Source organism: Stegostoma tigrinum, chromosome 30 (assembly GCF_030684315.1).
Source record: "Stegostoma tigrinum isolate sSteTig4 chromosome 30, sSteTig4.hap1, whole genome shotgun sequence".
Classification (NCBI taxonomy): Eukaryota; Metazoa; Chordata; class Chondrichthyes; order Orectolobiformes; family Stegostomatidae; genus Stegostoma; species Stegostoma tigrinum.
In genome coordinates this window covers 29826012-29844190 of record NC_081383.1, presented here as the reverse complement: position 1 = coordinate 29844190, position 18179 = coordinate 29826012, and the positions used below count along the sequence as shown (strand labels likewise).

The window sequence follows — 18179 nt, the reverse complement described above, 5'->3', positions numbered from 1 at the left end:
GGAGATTGGACCTGAACACAGGTTTCCTAGCCCAGAGTTAATAACGTTACCACTGTGCCACAACTGCCCCTATCATTTCGTCCCCATAGTCTACTTTGCCATTTAATAAAATCATGGCCAATTTGCATATGGGTAAAATTTCACATTCCTGCTTACCCCAATAACGTTTGCTTCCTTGCCAATCAAACATCTACCTAACCATGCTGTAAAGGAATTCAGTATTCCCACCTCCATTGATTTCAGGCAGAATTCCAAAGAGTCATGGTTCTCCAAATGGGGTGCAAATAGTTCCTCATCTTAGGTTAGAAATAAGAGTCTTCCACACAACACAACATCCCCGGGTTCTCATTCCTCCGGTGGACAGGAAACATCCTTTCCACATCCAACCTGTTAAATCTCCTCAGGATCTTATCTGTTTAAACAAAATCAGCTCAATCTTCTAACCTCCAGTGGATACATGCCTAATGTCTCTTCAACCTTTCCTCATAAGGTAACAGACATCCTCAACTCAGATATCAGTTGAGTGAACCATCTGTGAACTGCTTTGAATGTAGTTAAATCATTTCTTGAATAAGGATTCCAAACTGCACACAGACATGGCCTAACCAACATTCTTTGCCTCTGTAGCAAAATACCCTCACTTCATGTTCCATTCATGTTGTAATAAACAAAATTCAATTTGAAGTACTTAGTACTTGTAATTAGATATTAACATTTTGTGATTCACGTACCACCACACTTTGATCCATTTAAATAAAATATTGCTTCTCTCTTCTAACAAAACAGATAAATTCACATTTTCCCACATAACATTCTATCAACCAGGTTTTTGCCTGCTCATTACATTTCTTTGCAGACTCAATAACTTTCTTACAGCTTACTTTTCTACCAAAATTTGTATCATCAGCAAATTGAGCAAACATAAATTGTGACCCTTTAGCCAAGTCATCAATATAAAATGGGTTCTCATTAGTTGAGGCTTGAACACTGATCTCTTTGGCACACCACTCGTCACATCTTTCCTACCTGAAAAATATCCCTGTATGGCCACACTTTGCTTCTCATTAGACAACCAGTTCTCTGTCCATGCTGATATGTTACCATTGACATTATGAACATTGATTTTGCATAGCAACCTATGATGTAATACCTTGTCAAATGTTTTCTGGAAATCTAAGTACAGCACATTCCCCTTTATTTACATAGTCTGTTACTTCCTCAAATAACTCCATAAAATAGTCAAATATCATTTCCCTTTTACAAAACCATGTTGAATCTACCTAATTGCATTAAGATTTTCTATGTGTTTTGCTTTAACCTCCTTGACATTAGATCCAACACAATTCCATATGAGATAACAAGGTCTAGAGCTGGATGAACACAGCCGGCCAAGCAGCATCTTAGGAGCACAAAAGCTGACGTTTCAGGCCTAGACCCTTCATCATAAAGTTGTTATCTCGGATTCTCCAGTATCTGCAGTTCCCATTATCCATAATTCCATATGGCCTTGCTGTTTGCTGATTGGCTGCTAATTTTCTCTACAACAGTGAATTTGTTGCATCAACTATGAAGCACTTTGAAAAGTTCTGACGTCTTACAAGGTGCTATATGAATACACATTCATCCCGTATTTATCACTTTATATAAGGACAAGTTGTAGCAACCCATAGAGGGTAGTTGAGGCTGGGTCTTTATGTACATTCTGTGGCAATTGTAACAAGGTCAGCTAGCCAGAGAGTGGCTAATGTTGTGCCTTTGTGTAAGAAGAGATGTAAGGAGAAGTCTAGGAACTATAGACCTGTTAGTCTGACTTTGGCAGTGGGTAAGTTGTTAGAAGTGATTCTGAAACATAGGATTTATATGCATTTGGAGAGGCATGGAATGATTAGGGATAGATAGCATGGCTTTGTCAGAAAGAAATTGTGTCTCACAAACCTGATTGAGTTTTTTGAGGAAGCGACCAAGAAGATTGACAAGGGCAGAGTGATCGACATTGTTTACTTGGACATCAGTAAAACCTTTGACAAGGTTCCACATGGTAGACTAATTAGCAAAGTTAGATCACATGGGCTTCAGAGTGAGCTTGTCCATTGGATAGAAAGTTGAAACAATGGTAAGACAGAGAGTGATGATGGAAGGTTGTTTTTCAGACTGGAGGCCAGTGACCAGCGATGTTCCATGAGAATTGGTGCTGGATCCTCGTTTGTTTGTTAGTTATATAAATGATTTTGAAATAATAAAGAAAACATAATTCATAAGTTTGTGGATATCAGCAAGATTGGTTGCATAGTGAATAGTGAAGAATGTTATCTAAGATTTATCTATATAAAGCGATCTTGACCAATTGGGTCAACGGGCTAAGGAATGGCAAATGCAGTTTAATTTGGCTAAATGCGAGGTATTCCATTTTGGTAACACAAACAATAGCAAGATTTATACAATTAAAAGTAGGACCTCGGGCAGCGTTGTAGAACAGAGAGACCTAGCAGTTCAGGTACATAATTCTTTGAAGTTTGCATCACATGTTCTGTATGATAAAGAAGGCATTTATCATGCTTGCCCTCATTGCTTAGAGGTTTGGAATTGGGACATTATGTTGAGGTTCTACTGGACATTGATGAGGCCTCTCCTGGAATACTGTGTCCACCTCTGATCTGCATGTTAGACGAAGGTCATTGTTAAGCTGGAGAGGCTTCAGAAGAAATTTACCAAGATGTTGCTGGCAATGGAGGGTTTGAGGTATAAGGAGAGGCTGGATAGGCAGGGACATTTTTCACTGGAGCATTGGATGCTGAGAGATGACTTTATAGAGGTTTATACAACAATGAGGGGTATAGATAAGGTGAATGGCAGGTGTCTTTTCCCCAGGGTGGAGGATTCAAGACTAAAGGACATATTTTTAAGGTGAGGGGAGAAAGATTTAAAAATAACATGAGGGGCAATTATTTTACACAGAAAGTGGTTTGTGAGTGGAATGAACATCCAGAGGAAGTGGTGGATGCAAGTACAATTACAACAGTTAAAATTCATTTAAATAAGTACATTAGTAAGAAATATTTGCAGGGATATGTAAACAGGAAAATGGGACTTGCTTAGTTTGCGATTAAGGCCAGCATGGATTGGTTGGTCCAAAAGATCTGTTTCAGTGCTGTATGACTCTATGACTCATAGAATATGAGTTCACTGATTGGGGCTGTTGATTTGGTCCAATCAGGGAGCCCTGACTGACATGAAAGAGTGAATGTTCAGGAATTCTGGGACCTTGAGTTGCTGACTCAGTGAGAGGTAATGTTATTTTCAAAGGCTCTGCATTTGTGAACAAAGGGCTATTAGTGACAGGATGCTAGCCTCTGAAGAGTTATTTCAGATACAAGGGTGAAATAGCTATTTTTAAATCAGTAAGGGAATCAAGAATTATCAAGGTAAAGCAAAAAAAATGGAGTTGAGGATTTTCAGATCAGCCACGATCTCACTGAGTGGTGGTACAGTATCCGGTAGCCAAATGGGCTAGTTCTGCTCCTATATCTTATGGTCATGTTTCTTCAAAGCCTTTAATATGTAGAGACGATGGAAATGGAGACCAGGCCAAAAAAAATTTGGCAGGGGAGATGCATTTTACAGAAAGTTCAGACATTTTTATAAATTCATAAATAGGAAAAGTTTGGAGGGATATGGGCCAGGAGCAGGTGAGGGGTATAGTTTAGTTTGGGGTTATGATCAGCATGGATTGGTCGGACCCAACGGTCTGTTTCCGTGCTGTATGACACAATAGCTCTATGTCAGGTCAGGAATTTCATGTGAGTGAAGTCAGCTTCTTTGTGGTGATTTTGTGAGGCACATGTAACAAATGAACAGGAATAGATGTTGGAAATCAGCACAGCAGTGGAGTATTCTTCATCACAGGGTGCAGGATATTCCAAGTACTGCTCGGCTGAATACAGATGTTGAACCTCAGATTATTGATGGTGAGGACAATTTTGGAGCATTCACATAAATATGAAATTGCATCAGCACTCCCAGAGTCACTGAGAATCCTTGTAGACAATTTGGAACCATTATTCTTGAACATGAGTACTGCATATCTCAGGTATCTGTGCTGTTGTCCACCTCCAAGGATAGAGTAACCACCTGCTCGGAGACAGAAAACTGACCACATGTTGAACCTCAACAATGGTCTGTCAGTTCAAATGGGATAGGAAAAGCCTCACACTGGCCACTCAATACATCGCTGAACCACATTCGTGTGTTCTCTAGCATTTGGCCAATAGGGGTGTTGTGTTGGCTCATGAGAAGGAAGATGGAGACACAGCAAAATGAAGTGAGCATTCCTCTCAAGGTTGAGCCTATACGTTGCCTCCTACCCAGATGTGCAGATAGAACATTCTCAGGCTTTAACCACAGAGGGCATCAGCCAAGAGCATCTCAGATGCTGGAGGAGAGCAACTTGTCTGTCTATAGCACTGTGAGGCCCCAAGCACTACATGGAAGCAATATGAAAATCAAGACTCTTAAGCTGCACAGGGATTCACCTGGATGTTTACTAAAGTATCACTGTCTTAATGTCATAGAAAATGGTAATGTGTCATGCAGCTCATTTCAAGTCTCCAGTATCCAGTCATTTCCACTGTTGCCTCTTGCCTTTATTAGATGTGAGGAGAATACCATAACAGGAGGGGAAGCCAAGCAAAGGGTGTGAATGAGGTGGAGGGATTTTCATCCTTGGGAATAATTTTTGAGGTGCTAGGAGAGGAGGGAAGGGTAAGCAGTAAGTTCAACGTTTTTGTGCCATAAGGCACCACACACTCAAGTTACCTGAAATGTGCCTGGATGAATCCACCATGAGCTTCTCTTCCAGCTAAGTGAGCAGTTCAGGCAGCCTGGACACATCAGGCTCCTCCTTTAAAGATGCAGTATTGGCCCTCACCTTCCTCTTCCTACAGCTCTACTTCTCTCTGCAGCACCAAATTGATTATAAACTCATGCTTCTACAAACATGACGGTGATCCTAGAAAAGCCCAGGCGCTTGATTTGCAATAGAGTTGGGGCATCAACTTGCCCCCTAAGTGAACTTACGCCCTAGTAGTAGTAATTTTCCTCTGCATCAGTTTTAGAGGCATGTTACTTGCACCATTAGACGTGAAGGAGTCACCAACTGAATGTGCACAGACCTTCAGGCGATGTAAGTGGTGCAAGGTGAAGGCATCATGCCAGCGCTCACAATATCTAGCACAGATGTGAATGAGACCTTTCCAGCAGTTACAAACTAAGGTATAAGGAGTTACTATAAGATATGCAAATGTGACATTATCGTATGAAGTGCTGTGATGTCACATGACATTGTCATGTTCTTTTACTGTTTCAGCCTCATAACAAATTTCCAGCTTGTTACTGCAACATGTGTTCTTAAATAAGACTTCATAAAACATAAAACTAAATATAACTTAGAATTTTTTTCACCTTATGTCATCAGTTTGTCAAGAGATTCTTCGACAGCACAATGAAACCAGAATAATCATATATTAACGAACAGCTAAAAATATTATGCAAATCAGCTGAACATTGATGGAGTGGAACCTCTTCCAATCTTCAAAGACTGCTGGTGGATCTCAGGGCCGGGGACAGAAATCACAGACCCTGATGCTGCTGCCAGGCCCAGACCTTGGATCCCAGGCCCCATGCTGAGCAGAGTACAGGAGCCCCTAGAACCCATATCCTGGTCATTGGGTCTTGATGTAGCCCCTGTCCAAGGTCCTGGTGGATCTGAGTCTGCCTTGATGCCCACATATGCAGCATCTGACTGTAATGAATATAAGAGGGTCTGAAAAGAAAAGTCATGCCAGACTCGAAACATTAACACTGTTTCTCTCCCCACAGTGCCACTAGATCTGCTGAGTTTCTCCAGCACCTACTATTTTCTCTCAAAATATATCTTGTGCATACAAATCTCCCAGACAAGGAAGCAGCTATGCAGTTTTAGTTTTAAAGATTTTCCAAGGTGCCAATTTCCTAGAAGAATTAGTTCTGTCAGAGGTCTTATCTTGCTGAACCCTGTGACCTTCATACCACTTTGGAAACCTGCGCACTGGCTGTTAAGGTCAGAATGAATTGTCTCATAATTTATTTCAATTAGAGATGAAATACCTCCATACGGTTTTTCTGTGCACCTTCAAGTAAAACTCCTTAAAATCCTGGAACGAGCTTACATGAGGTATGATACCGGTAATTATGTTTTCACAAACTGAAGTTGATGGAGAGGGGGATCATTGGAATAATGAGTCGGGTATAGCAAAGGTCTGGATAAAGACTTCTGCAGCCATTACCAGAGATGGAGGATATCACAGGGGTGAAGTTGGTAGTATTTGTGATGGAGAGCATTTGAGGTCAAAAGCTTAGCTTGGGTTTAGCCTGACACAATGGCCAGGGAGGGGATGGTTGCGGTGATGATGGTGCAGAGTCTTTGCCAGGGCCTGAAGATGAAGGCTTCCATCTTCCAAGCATTTCAGTGAAGAAACTCACGGGTCTTGATGGAGTGGGTCAATGAAGGAATCTTGACTGAGACATGGAGAGAAGTCCCTGCAGACAGAGAGGAAATGATAGCTTAGTAGTGTTAACACTGAATTGTTAACCCAAAGACCCAGATAATGTTCTTGGTAACCAGGTATGAAAACCACCACAGCAAATGATGGAAATTGAATTCAATAAAAACATGGGATTAAGTGCCTAATGATGATCATGAATCCATTGTTGATTGTCAGGAAAAACCTATCTGATTCACTAATACCCTTTAGGGAAGGAAACCCAATCCTTACAATGTCTAGCCTACATGTGACTCCAGACCCATGGTAAAGTGATTGATAATTATGGATAGGCAATGCCAGCAATGCCCAGATCCAGTGAATGGATAATAAAAAGCAAACATCTGATCCAAAATATGGCACTTTCAACAACATACAATACAGCACAGATTTCCTAGATTTATTACAATCCCCCAAAACAGAATTTCAATGTTCTCTTATTCCCAATATTCTACTAAGCTTTCCCTGTATCACTCCCGACTGTATTTCTATCTCTATCCATGCTAAATGAGTTTAAGCACCACCAACCACACAAGCAACCCCCCCCCCCACAAAAATGGTGCTGTCCTTCCTCAGAAATAATCCCAATGATCCAAGAATCAGAAAACCTTTCCCCATGCTTCAACTCTTCAGCCACACATTCACCTGTTCTATCCATCTATTCCTACACTCACTGCAACCTTTGAGGAGCTCTTTTCAATCTGCTACCAAGTTGCCTAGATTCTTGTGGCAGGATCTCACCCCTCTTTCTACCTTCATGTTGGCCCTAATGTGAGCTACAACCTATGACTGTTCTCCACTCTCCCCCTGCAGCTATTCAGTGATATCCTTGGAATGTGGAGGCAGGAGCCATCATAACATTTAAGCAGTACTTAGATAATCATTTGAAATACCATAGCAAACAAGGATACATGTCCAGTGCTGGAAAATGAGACTAGAGTAGATAGGTACTAGATAAATGATGCAGACATGATTGGATGAAGGTCCTTGTTCTGTGCTGTAAAACTCTATTACTATAAATAGCTAGTTGAGAAACATTGCTCCATCTCAGATTCCGTAACCGTCAGGCACAAATGGTGTCAGAAGTCCAGACCATGTAGGAAACGGTCACACAAAGTGATTCTCTGGAGCAAGGAGATCAACTAATGGCCCAAGGGAGGACTGTCCATCCTCATAGTTTCAAAGCTGCAGAGCCTGTCAGACAAGACTCCACCATGAAAGCATCATGAAAGGAGAAAGTAGAAGGTGTGAAAGAGACGATGCTTTCAAATTGAGGTACTGCCTCTCAAACTATTTTATGTAAAGCATAAATTAAGAAAATGTCATTTGCAGTGAGGCTGCCACTGTAGGTAATGGGTAGAAGGGGTGCTTCCACAGGGTATTCTGTGGTTGCTGCTGTAGGAAGGAGAGTTTCTAGACCTGCCTGGTGTGCTGGCCTGTCTCCATCCCTTTGACCCCCTCAGTTTGCCATTGGTAGTCTGCCTCCAGGCAACTAAACCACACCCTTCTTCCTTTGGGAACTTGAAGGCCTTTTGAAAAGCGCAGTTAGTTGCTGTTAACAGGTTTTACTTTATTTTAGTTCTTTCAGACCTACATGAGACACTGTCACCAGCCCATGACAATTTCTGTCATTCCAGCCCAGGTGGTATCTGCTCTTGAAGGTTTTCCTTCAACAAATTTTACTGGGTCTTCTTTATTGACCCATCCTTCTTCTTCTATACAAAGGCATCCCTTTTCTACTGCTGGTGGGGTTTACAACCAGGAGATATCATAGAATCCCGACAATGTGGAAGCAAGCCATTTGGCCCATCATGTCCACTGTGATTCTCTGAAAAGCATCTCAGCCATCTCTTCAGCATGATGTCCTGCAGGCATCTCTGACCAGGACTAAACTGGTGATGTTGCCTCTCCAATTGATACCTAGGACGTTATGTCATTAGACTGGTGGGAGGCATCCATCTTGAGACATAAGCACATAAGAACTATGAGCCACAGTAGGCAATTTAGCCTCTCAAGCTTACTGTGCCATTTGTTATGATCATGGCCAAATTCAGCTTGGCCTTAACTCCACTTAACTCCACTTAACCCATTGCTATTTTAAAAACAATCTATCCTCCTTAAATTTATTCAATGTCCCACATCCACCATTATATAGAGTAGTGAATTTTCAAGATCCTTTGTGAGAAGGAATTTCTCCTCATCTCTGTTTTAAATCTGTGACCCCTTATCCTAAAACTGTGACCTGTCGTTTTAGATTTCTCCACATGAGAGGCACCATTGTTGTTCTTACCCATTTCTTGTTAGCATAGATTGCAGTTGGTCCTACAATAGTCAGGTAAAGATGTATATTTGTGCTTTTGTTGATGGCAAAGGATGCCCATATGATGTGAATTCAATCGACCATGAATTACCTTAGTAGGTAGCCCTGCTCCTTCCCAATCCCATCTCTGGTAAAATAGCAGAGAGATTGTGTGGAGCAGGAGAGTTAGCATAACCCTGTGGAGCTATGTTTAACATCTGCCTGCTCCCATTTCCTGGAGGGGGTACTCAGATACCAGCCCAGGAAATTCATTCAGATAGCTGTGTCCCATTTTCAAGGGCTCCAATGCTAACTTCAAAGGGATGAGCTCGTGATGTCATCAGCGAGTTTTGTGAATAATTTTTGTGGCGGAGCGTGCATTCTCCAGTCTATAATTATCAAGGCTCCAGCATCAATTTGTCTATAAATGGATTAATTTGTTACTCTGAGGTGTTCATGGACATTGAACCATATTGACTAGGTTTCATCCATATCTGTGCTGAATGAGTAGAGTATTGACAGGAATGCTGCAAGTAAATCCACCGTACATCTGCAGTAAATAGGTGATGGGTGAGGAGAGAAAGATTTAGTGAGGCTTTCCCTCGAAACAAAACAGTTAAACATCATTTTAACCCAGCATACTCCAGCGACCAAAACCAGTTCAGGGTACACCAAGCTCACATAGAACTTCCTTTAATGAGCTGTCAGAACTAGAACAGAAGAGAAGGATTGAAGAGCATTGAAGGTAACGGTGAACATTGCAAAATTATTCCCCCATCAATGTAAAACATCGTTTAGATTTTATTACATAATCACTGTGCAGTAATAGAAGAAGAGTATTTATAGAATTCCACTGACATCAGCAAGCATTCACTGGGGAGATTTACCAAATAGGTCCCCCAGGAGGCACAATGACAGCAGAGGAATCACCTTGCCTGCCCTCGCTTACCAGTGAGGGACCTCAACCATTTTGGGGCTTGGAGCTCTTTAGTATGTCATAGACAAACTCCTGTTACTCCCAGCTTTTCCCTGCCTGTTCTGTGAAGGCAGAAAAGCAACCAGCCTCCACCAATGAGTCAACTGGCAGATTGGGAAGAGTGTTGGAGGAAATCCCACAGCTGGCAGTGATCAGTATTTCTGAGGACTCAGGAGGAGCACATCTACCTCTCCAGCTGCCAGCAAATGGTAAGTACAAGCCCATCGACCTGCCTCCTGAAACCCCTTTAAGGAACATTTGTTAATCTGGTGAAGATCTATACAAATATAAAGACAATATATGTTGTACCTGGAAACTAAAAATCAATAGTTGGAACTCATTTACATGTGTAAGTAATTTTTGATTGTCTCAGGAAGGTAGATTTCTCGCCCTTTTGCAGAAATACCAGATGTTGTTTCATGTCCTTTGGCCATGGTTTCTACAACTTTCCAATTTTTGATTTCCAGTCTCTCCTTTAGATGAGAAACGCTTGTCGGTAGCTAATAATCATGTGAAGGATCCTTCATAAGACATTGGAGCAGAAGTAGGTCATTCAGTCCAATGAGCGAGTTCAGCTAGTCAATGGCTGACCTAATAATCCTCCACTTCATTTTCCCGCCTTTTCCACATAATCCTTGATTCACTTACTGATTAAAAACTTGTCGGAGTCTTGAACATCAGTAATAACCCAGCCGTGACAGCCATTTGTAGTAAAACAAAATCCATAGGTTCGTTCACCTCTGCCTTAAAGTGTTTTTAGTTGAAATCAGATTTCGCCATCTGCACTGCTGGGATTTGAACATATGTTCCAGAACATTAGAGCCTGAGATGCTACATTACAAAGCCAATGACTTTATTTTTGCTGCAGTCAAAGGGCATCAGTGAACCTGAAGGGTTTTTACAACAATTAAAGGTGGTTACATGGTCAGGATTGGACTAGAGTTTTATCAAATTCAAATTTCACCATTTGACCCAATGGGATTTGACCAAGTCCCCACAACATTAGCCTAGGGTTCTGGATTATTAGTCCAGTGACACTACAACTATGCCTCTCCCTGCTCCTATTCAGTGATTTATTAACATCCCTGGGCTATCAGATGCAATTCTGCTCAATCTTGGATTAAACATGACCTATTGCTTTACATACTTCAGAAGATGAGAATATATTTTTGGGACTTTTTTTGTTGCATTCAACTTTTTAATGCTAAATTCTGTTAAGCACCATTTTATTCAGCAGTTTTAACTGTTCTAATGATCAAAAGAAAGAAAGAGTTGAATTTATATAGCAGCTTTCACATTCACAGGATGCCCCAAGGTTCTTTACAGCTAACAAAATACTTCTGCAATGTAATCAGTATTGTAGTGTAAGAGCAGCCAAATGAATAGTGAACACACGGCTGATACAGGATTGAAATCAAAACCGAGCAATGAAGGAGTAAAGCAAAATGCTTATCAATCTTTTATTTTACTGATGACTGTTAGAATAGCTGGTCCACAGAAAATAAACTCCATGGCCGACTGGCAAGTTCTGGATGGCCAATGTCACTGCCCAGCCCAACTAAAAGCAGTGCAGAGCAAAAAACTTCCATGTCCATTCCCTCACATTAGTCTGCTATTACTGATATCAGGTAGGTCCCACAATTAAACTCACCATTCGAACAAAAGTACAGTGGCTGTTGGTGAAACCAGCCAATGTCATCAGGCGAGGGAGGGAGCTTTTTTTCATTCCCAATGGCTCACTGCTTTTGATCACTACAGTGTGAGTGTGACCACGATCCATTATCATGACAAAGATGAGAACGATTGCTAGCATGGAGATCTGTTTATAAATAAGCAGATGTTGAAACATTAAAACAAAGTTCACAACAATTGCAAACTTTCTCCATTCAGGCAACTGCTGGACAGACAGCTAAAGGCCAAATCTTGACTCAGAGCTTTTTCTCATAGGTCATGAATCAATCATGTGCAATGACTCACATTCCCAATCTGGGATTGTCCCTGGAACGTCAATGTGTCATTAAAAGGCTGTCTGTGCATGGAATTAAAACCTAAAGGTCTATTAGAATGTGTTCAAAGTTCTGTTGATATATGACATAGTTTTATAAAGTGTATTAATATCTGGATCAAAATTGGACTCTGGAGATTTGCTAAAATTACAAATGTTAAAAAAGTTACTTCTTAACTAAAATACCAGACATGCATCAAGAGGAATAACAGAAAATAAGCAGAATGGTTTCTGTTTTCACAAAACTTTTCCCTTGTGGCTCACTCCTTAAATACCCAGCCTGGTAAACAACAGGCCAGTCCAGATTTGATTTCTGCAGCTGAACTTTCAGATCGTCTTGAGATTGGGGATGGAGGGGTTGCTATTTTTGCCGAGACAAATTCAGATCCTGGAAGAGCTACCTGCTCGCGTCAGATGGGCAACTGCAGTTAGGCTCCATGGGTTTTTCCAGGTGGTTTGTGATTTTCCAACAAAGCTTCTTGAAACACAATGATATTGTCTCCAACTCAGAGCCAGATGCATCCAGGTTGAAGTTCCACATTCCAAAATCTGTATTGTAACATGGTTATAAATATTTATATATTTAAATATCCAAAGGGCCTCAGTTTAACTACTTGGAGGACCGCATCCAGTGGCAGACTGGTGGAAGGGGGACAGTGCTCCAAGTAGCCAAAGTCCATGCTGCTGAGGGATCTCCATTGATGTCCTGAATCTGTTTGTTTTAATATTAAACCTTTTACAAATTTCCTTACCCTTACTGCAGCCTGCTGCTCCATTCAAACACGAAGGCCTCTGATCAGCTTACCAACCTTGTGATCCCACCCACCATTCTTAAATGATCAGAGAACCTACCTGACTCCATGCCTATTAAAGGGGCAACTCCTTGAAAATTATAAACACCATCTAGTTGCTCCCAGGGCCTATTTCCTGCTCTCAGCTTGAAAGTTCAGCCATTGTTTAAGGCAATGGAAAGGATATACAAGACTCTAGAATCCAGTGTTAAGATAGAGGTGGACAATAGGCTTGCTGCTCAAGGGAGTTTAAAAAAATCAGAGTCCCAGTTTTGAGTGCTGTCCAGTGCCTCCTGCTTGAGAATACATTCATGCAGCCTGTTTCTGTCCCTTCAATGTTCTCCCCTTTTCAGCAGAGCACCTTCACTCTTACAGGGCTGCAGTTTCCTCGGAAAGAACCATGGACAAGCAAAGTTATTCTTCCACAGTATCTTTACATTTCAGTTGGGATCAGTGGATAAGAATCGAGAGCCAGATAATTGGTTGAATTTGGATTACAGGCTACCATTTGAAAGTGAAGGGTTTGGCTGATTTCTGTCATATCTAATCTAAGAGATCTAAGGGAAATTGATGTGGCCATTGGACAGAGATCATCCAAACGTGGTCTCTCATCTCTCCCCTGCCTTCTTTCCCCCACTTTTGGCAGCTATACCTTCAGCTATCTAGGTTCCAAGCTCTGAAATTCCTTCCCTAAACGTCTCATCTGTCCAGGTCTTATATCAAGACCCTCCTTGAACCTAAATGTTAGTCATCTGAATTATCTCCTTCATCTTTTTGGGTTTGGTTTTTGGTCTGATTGCATTCCATGAAAGACGTATCATGTGGAACAGCAGCACATTGAATGGAGTATAATCTAACTGAATTGTTGAAAGAATTCCCTGCGTATGTTTAATAGATCACTGTGGTATGCTTCCTATGCAAGCTGCTGTTTGATGACTGTGCCTTGCATTTTCTTTCCATGTGTGGTCGTGACGCAAGCATACATAGAGAAGGACACTTGATGTTGCTAGAAACCTGAGCCTAGGATGAGTCACTAGAGCACAGCAGATATGCCCCTGTTGTCTTAGCAACCACAGCAGCTTCAAGCCAAGTGTAGTCCTGCAGAGCCTGCCATTCCCATGTCAAGGGACTGCGTATTTTATAATGGTCTTTGAACCATGATACAATGTGTTTTGATGTAAGAAACAAGATTTGGATAAACACTTCCCCTTTATTCAACTCAAGGGCATATCTCTTGTGTATAAAGCTACTGGCCCTTTATATAAAGAGTGTCTTTATTTTATAGATCTGTAAGCTTCTTCAGGATCATAGCAAGACAGTACAAGCAGGAAAGCCCCCTTTGCATAGGTAGGGTCTGACATGTGGTTTGCTCAGTACTCTGCATTAACCTAATTTTCCTCAGTTCCGTTGTAAATACAATTGAATTTATTTTGACAGAACCCTACCCAAGTGCTTCCATTGGAACCCCAGGTTTTGGTCCAACTTTATACATTAAACTCAGTGCCTTCAGTTATGTAGAACACCCTCAGCACTGGGCTGACGTACTACCCTAAATTTTAATCAAGATAACAGTCACTTATTACAGAAATTAAAATCAAGTGTATACCATTTTTATTCCATCGGATTGGATAAAAACAGGGGATTGTCAAGCAAGAAGTAAAAACTGTTGATGTTGGAGTCAGAAGATAACACAGTGTGGAGCTGAAGGAACACAGCAGGACCATTTCTGAAGAAGGGTCCTGACCCAAAACATTAGCTTTCTTGCTCCTCTGATGCTGCCTGGCCTGCTGTGTTCCTTCAACTCGACACTTTGATTCTCAAGCAACGTGCTAACCTACTTGTCTCTGGAACTCCATCCTCTCAGCTGTCAGGTCATGAGGATTCATTTTACTTTTACCCCTCTCATTAACTTGCAAACTCAGAACAGCAAAGGTAGCACTTCGCAAAGGTCTTGTTTTTATCCCTCTGTTCCTCCACTCAATGAATTTTGGGCATGACATGACATTGAGCTCTTCTTCCATTGATTTCGCCTCTATGCCCATGTCTTTGGAGAGGAGTCCTCTCCCTGTGCCACTGACTCCATTAGCCATCTCCAATACTCTACCTCCAACCAGACCCCTCCCTCTGTCCTTATACCTTCATTTGACACATTCATTGAGAACCTTGAACATGACATTTGCTTCCTCAACTTCTCTGCATGCCCCCAACATCAGCCCCATTCCCCAGCCTTGCACATTCAAACCCATCTCCCACTAAACTGACTGCACTCTGTACTGTCTGATCCAATCCTGACTTTGTCATCAAGGATGGTGCTGCTGTTGTCTGGTTTACTGACCTCTGACTCAGATGGAGTGCCAGTTCTCAAATGCATCTTCCTATCTCCCCCTGGACCATGACCATCGAGCATCAGGCCAATATATCCATAACAGTCAGTGTTGGGGCTGCCCTGATTGAAGGTGACAGAAAAACAGTTGCCTGTGAGTTTTAGTTGACATAAGGTGGAGGAGAAGCAGTTAGGACAATTGTAACTTTGTAGAATATATCCAAGGTAACAAGACCAAGACAGCACACAAAAGATCTTACAATGAGTACACAAAGGGTCCTGTTGCAAACACACACCTGCAGATGTTTATTCACAGACTGCTAGATAAGGATACTCTTGAGTATGCGGATAGAAGAATTCCATACCTGACTGACTTCAAATCTGAGATCCATCACAAATAGAAGAGAAGGTCTATCTACTATAGCTGAGATTCCCAGATAATCATAGTTGTAGATTTTGAATTATATTTGAATAGGCTAGACTATTTTCTCTGGAGCATTGGAAGCTGAGAGATGACCTTATAGAGGTTCATAAAATCATGAGGGCCATAGATAGTTTGAATAGTCAAGGTCTTTTCCCCAGGCTACGGGAGTCCAAATGTAGAGGGCATAATTTTAAGGTGAGAGGTGAAAGATTTAAAAGGGACCTAAGGGGTAAAGCTTTCACATACAGGGTGGTGTGAGTGTGCAATGAGCTTCCAGAGGAAGTGATGGAGTCTGGTACAGTTACAACATTTAAAAGGCATCTGGATGGATATATAAATGAAAAGAGTTTAGAGGGATATGGGCCTGATGCTGACAAATGGGACTAGATTAATTTAAAATATCTAGTAAGCATGGATGAGTTGGACTGAAGGCTCTACTTCCCCACTGTACATTTTATGACTTTATATTTATGACAATCAGAACATTATAATATCTTATACAAACCCCAAGCAGCTCATGAAAGAGCTCCACTGGAAGTGTCGCTGAAATTGTTCAAACAGTATGTCAGTTGCTGGGCATGTTTGATAGTTTGCTAATAGAAAAGATTTGAAATCTGTTCCATTCCCTGAATTGCTGAAAGATTCCAGCTCTGAACATCAATTTGTCTGCTCTACCCACAGATGTTGGTTCACCTGCTGAGACTTTACAGAATCCTCAGATCTTGTTTTAATGAAAATAGTTTGAATCATCGTACAAACTCATGTTGCAGCTTCTGAGGCAGAATGAATATCAAGGTAATGAAGACATATTACAATGAGCCCATTATCTTAGTTTGGACTAGCATTAGGCATCCCCATCTATTATTGCTGGGCTGGCTGTATTTATTTGAGCCTGGCTTTGTGGATCTTTTTGATTTGATTTGATTTATTATTGTTGTTGTATGTACTCAGGTACAGTGAAAAGCTTTGTTTTTCATTAAATACGGATCTGCCAAGAAACACGAGGAACAGCATATTGGTGTAGAAATACTGCGTCAATTTTTTTTTGTAGCAGGGCAGTGATCAGTTCCTTCTGTTGTTAGTTAATGTTGCCCCAGTTGCCCCAGTTCAAAATACTTATTTTCTATGTTAGTGAAGCTGCAACTTGGTAGTGCCTCAGTGAGAGAAGCTGGATAACTGGGACGTTGGGGAGCCAAGTAGGGGATCATAATTGAATAATTAAGAAATGAATGGCTGAAGTACTGCAAAGTAAGTGTGAATTAGAATGGATAAATTCAATGTTTAAATCCAGTGTAGAACAGGACATAAAAAATCATTAAAAGAGAGGGGAAAAGAGGCAGAAAGAAAATAGTGAGAAAATTAGAGTTATCATTTTGATATTTTAAGTCTTCAAGGTTGCCTCAGAATGACTGAAGCAATGGTGAAGCTGATGACACTGTATTATTTATGGATAAATGATTCAGCAACCTTAGGCAAGAATCTGATATGTGGTGAAATAACAAACTACAAAAGTAGGGATGCAAGTTGTCACCTGTAGCTTTGTGTAAACCATATCTAGCTGTCCAGCTCCTATTGACATTCATCAAAGGCAGGGATATTATTGTATTTTTGCAGGACATGTGAGCACTCACAACAGAAAGTTGCCTTGTCATGTCAATAGCATACAGCTTTTAACAATGTAATTGTTACTTATAGTCAATCATCATCTCCACTATTAATAATGAATTACTACAAGTGTAGTTATTTAGTAGTGTAGAATTTTATATATCAGATCTTCATAAATTGATAAGGCTTTCTCTTTTACGGTGAGAAGGCTGGTCCCAGTTTGCTTTTTTGTTTGATCTTCTATGCACACACTTAGAAGCCGCTCCATCTCCTCAAGTTCCTCTGTCTGTGCCCCCACAGATTTGCTAGCACTCAGACTTGTTCCAGCAATACAGCTTGCTTTATTCTTTTCTGCATTATCTCTAATGGTGTATAAGGTAGACTTCTTTATCCCCTTTATGTGAACTATATCACATGTTCTCTTATTAGGCTTAAAACACTTTATAATATCTAGCTTCTCTTCAGTATTATAGCCTTTCTTTTATGTTCACCACCTGCAATTTTATCACCAGGACGCTTCCTGCTAACATTATTGTTACTTTGTCCTCACATTTTTGTGGGTAACATGGCAGAATTTGCAAATAAGAAATGAAATACTGTACCTCTCACAGAAAGCGCAATGATCGCATGATGCTGGTGCGGAGACTCTTTCGGTGCTAACATTGTGCATGGTCAGGACAAAGCCTGTGAAATGATCATGTGATATCAACACATGCTGTTCCATGCACTGATGGAATCGCGGTACAGCCAAAACAAGTTTGCGTTTTAGAAATAGCGTTCCCCTATTCATCAGTAGTGTTGCATCAATTTGCGTTGCCGGAACATGGGGCTACAGCAGAACCATATCTACTGCTAAAGGAAATACACATATTGATGAAGATTTTAGTCCTGCACTCATCAGGACAATTCTCAATAAATTCAATTTAAAGGGAAAACAATATTTTATACTGGATGAGTGGAGAGTATTAATTGGATAGCAAGTGGACTCTGATAGAGATGTTGCTGTGGATGATGCACCAGTTGAATGATGACTGACAATTAACAGACAAGATTTGTTTAAATTTTAAATGATGCAGGTTGATTGCAATTTTTCAAGATATTACACTGAAAAAAGAACTGAAGAATGACTGTTACTCATTTTGTTGAGGAGTAACAGTATGTGTATATATTCTTATTGTCCG

At 40.9% G+C, this 18179-nt stretch overlaps 1 long non-coding RNA gene across 2 annotated transcripts in view; it reads left to right on the top strand.

The window, feature by feature from the left end:
* LOC132206062 (uncharacterized) overlaps window positions 1-18179 on the top strand; it is a 60278-nt gene that overhangs the window by 29725 nt on the left and 12374 nt on the right. The gene's annotated exons all lie outside the window — the stretch shown is intronic.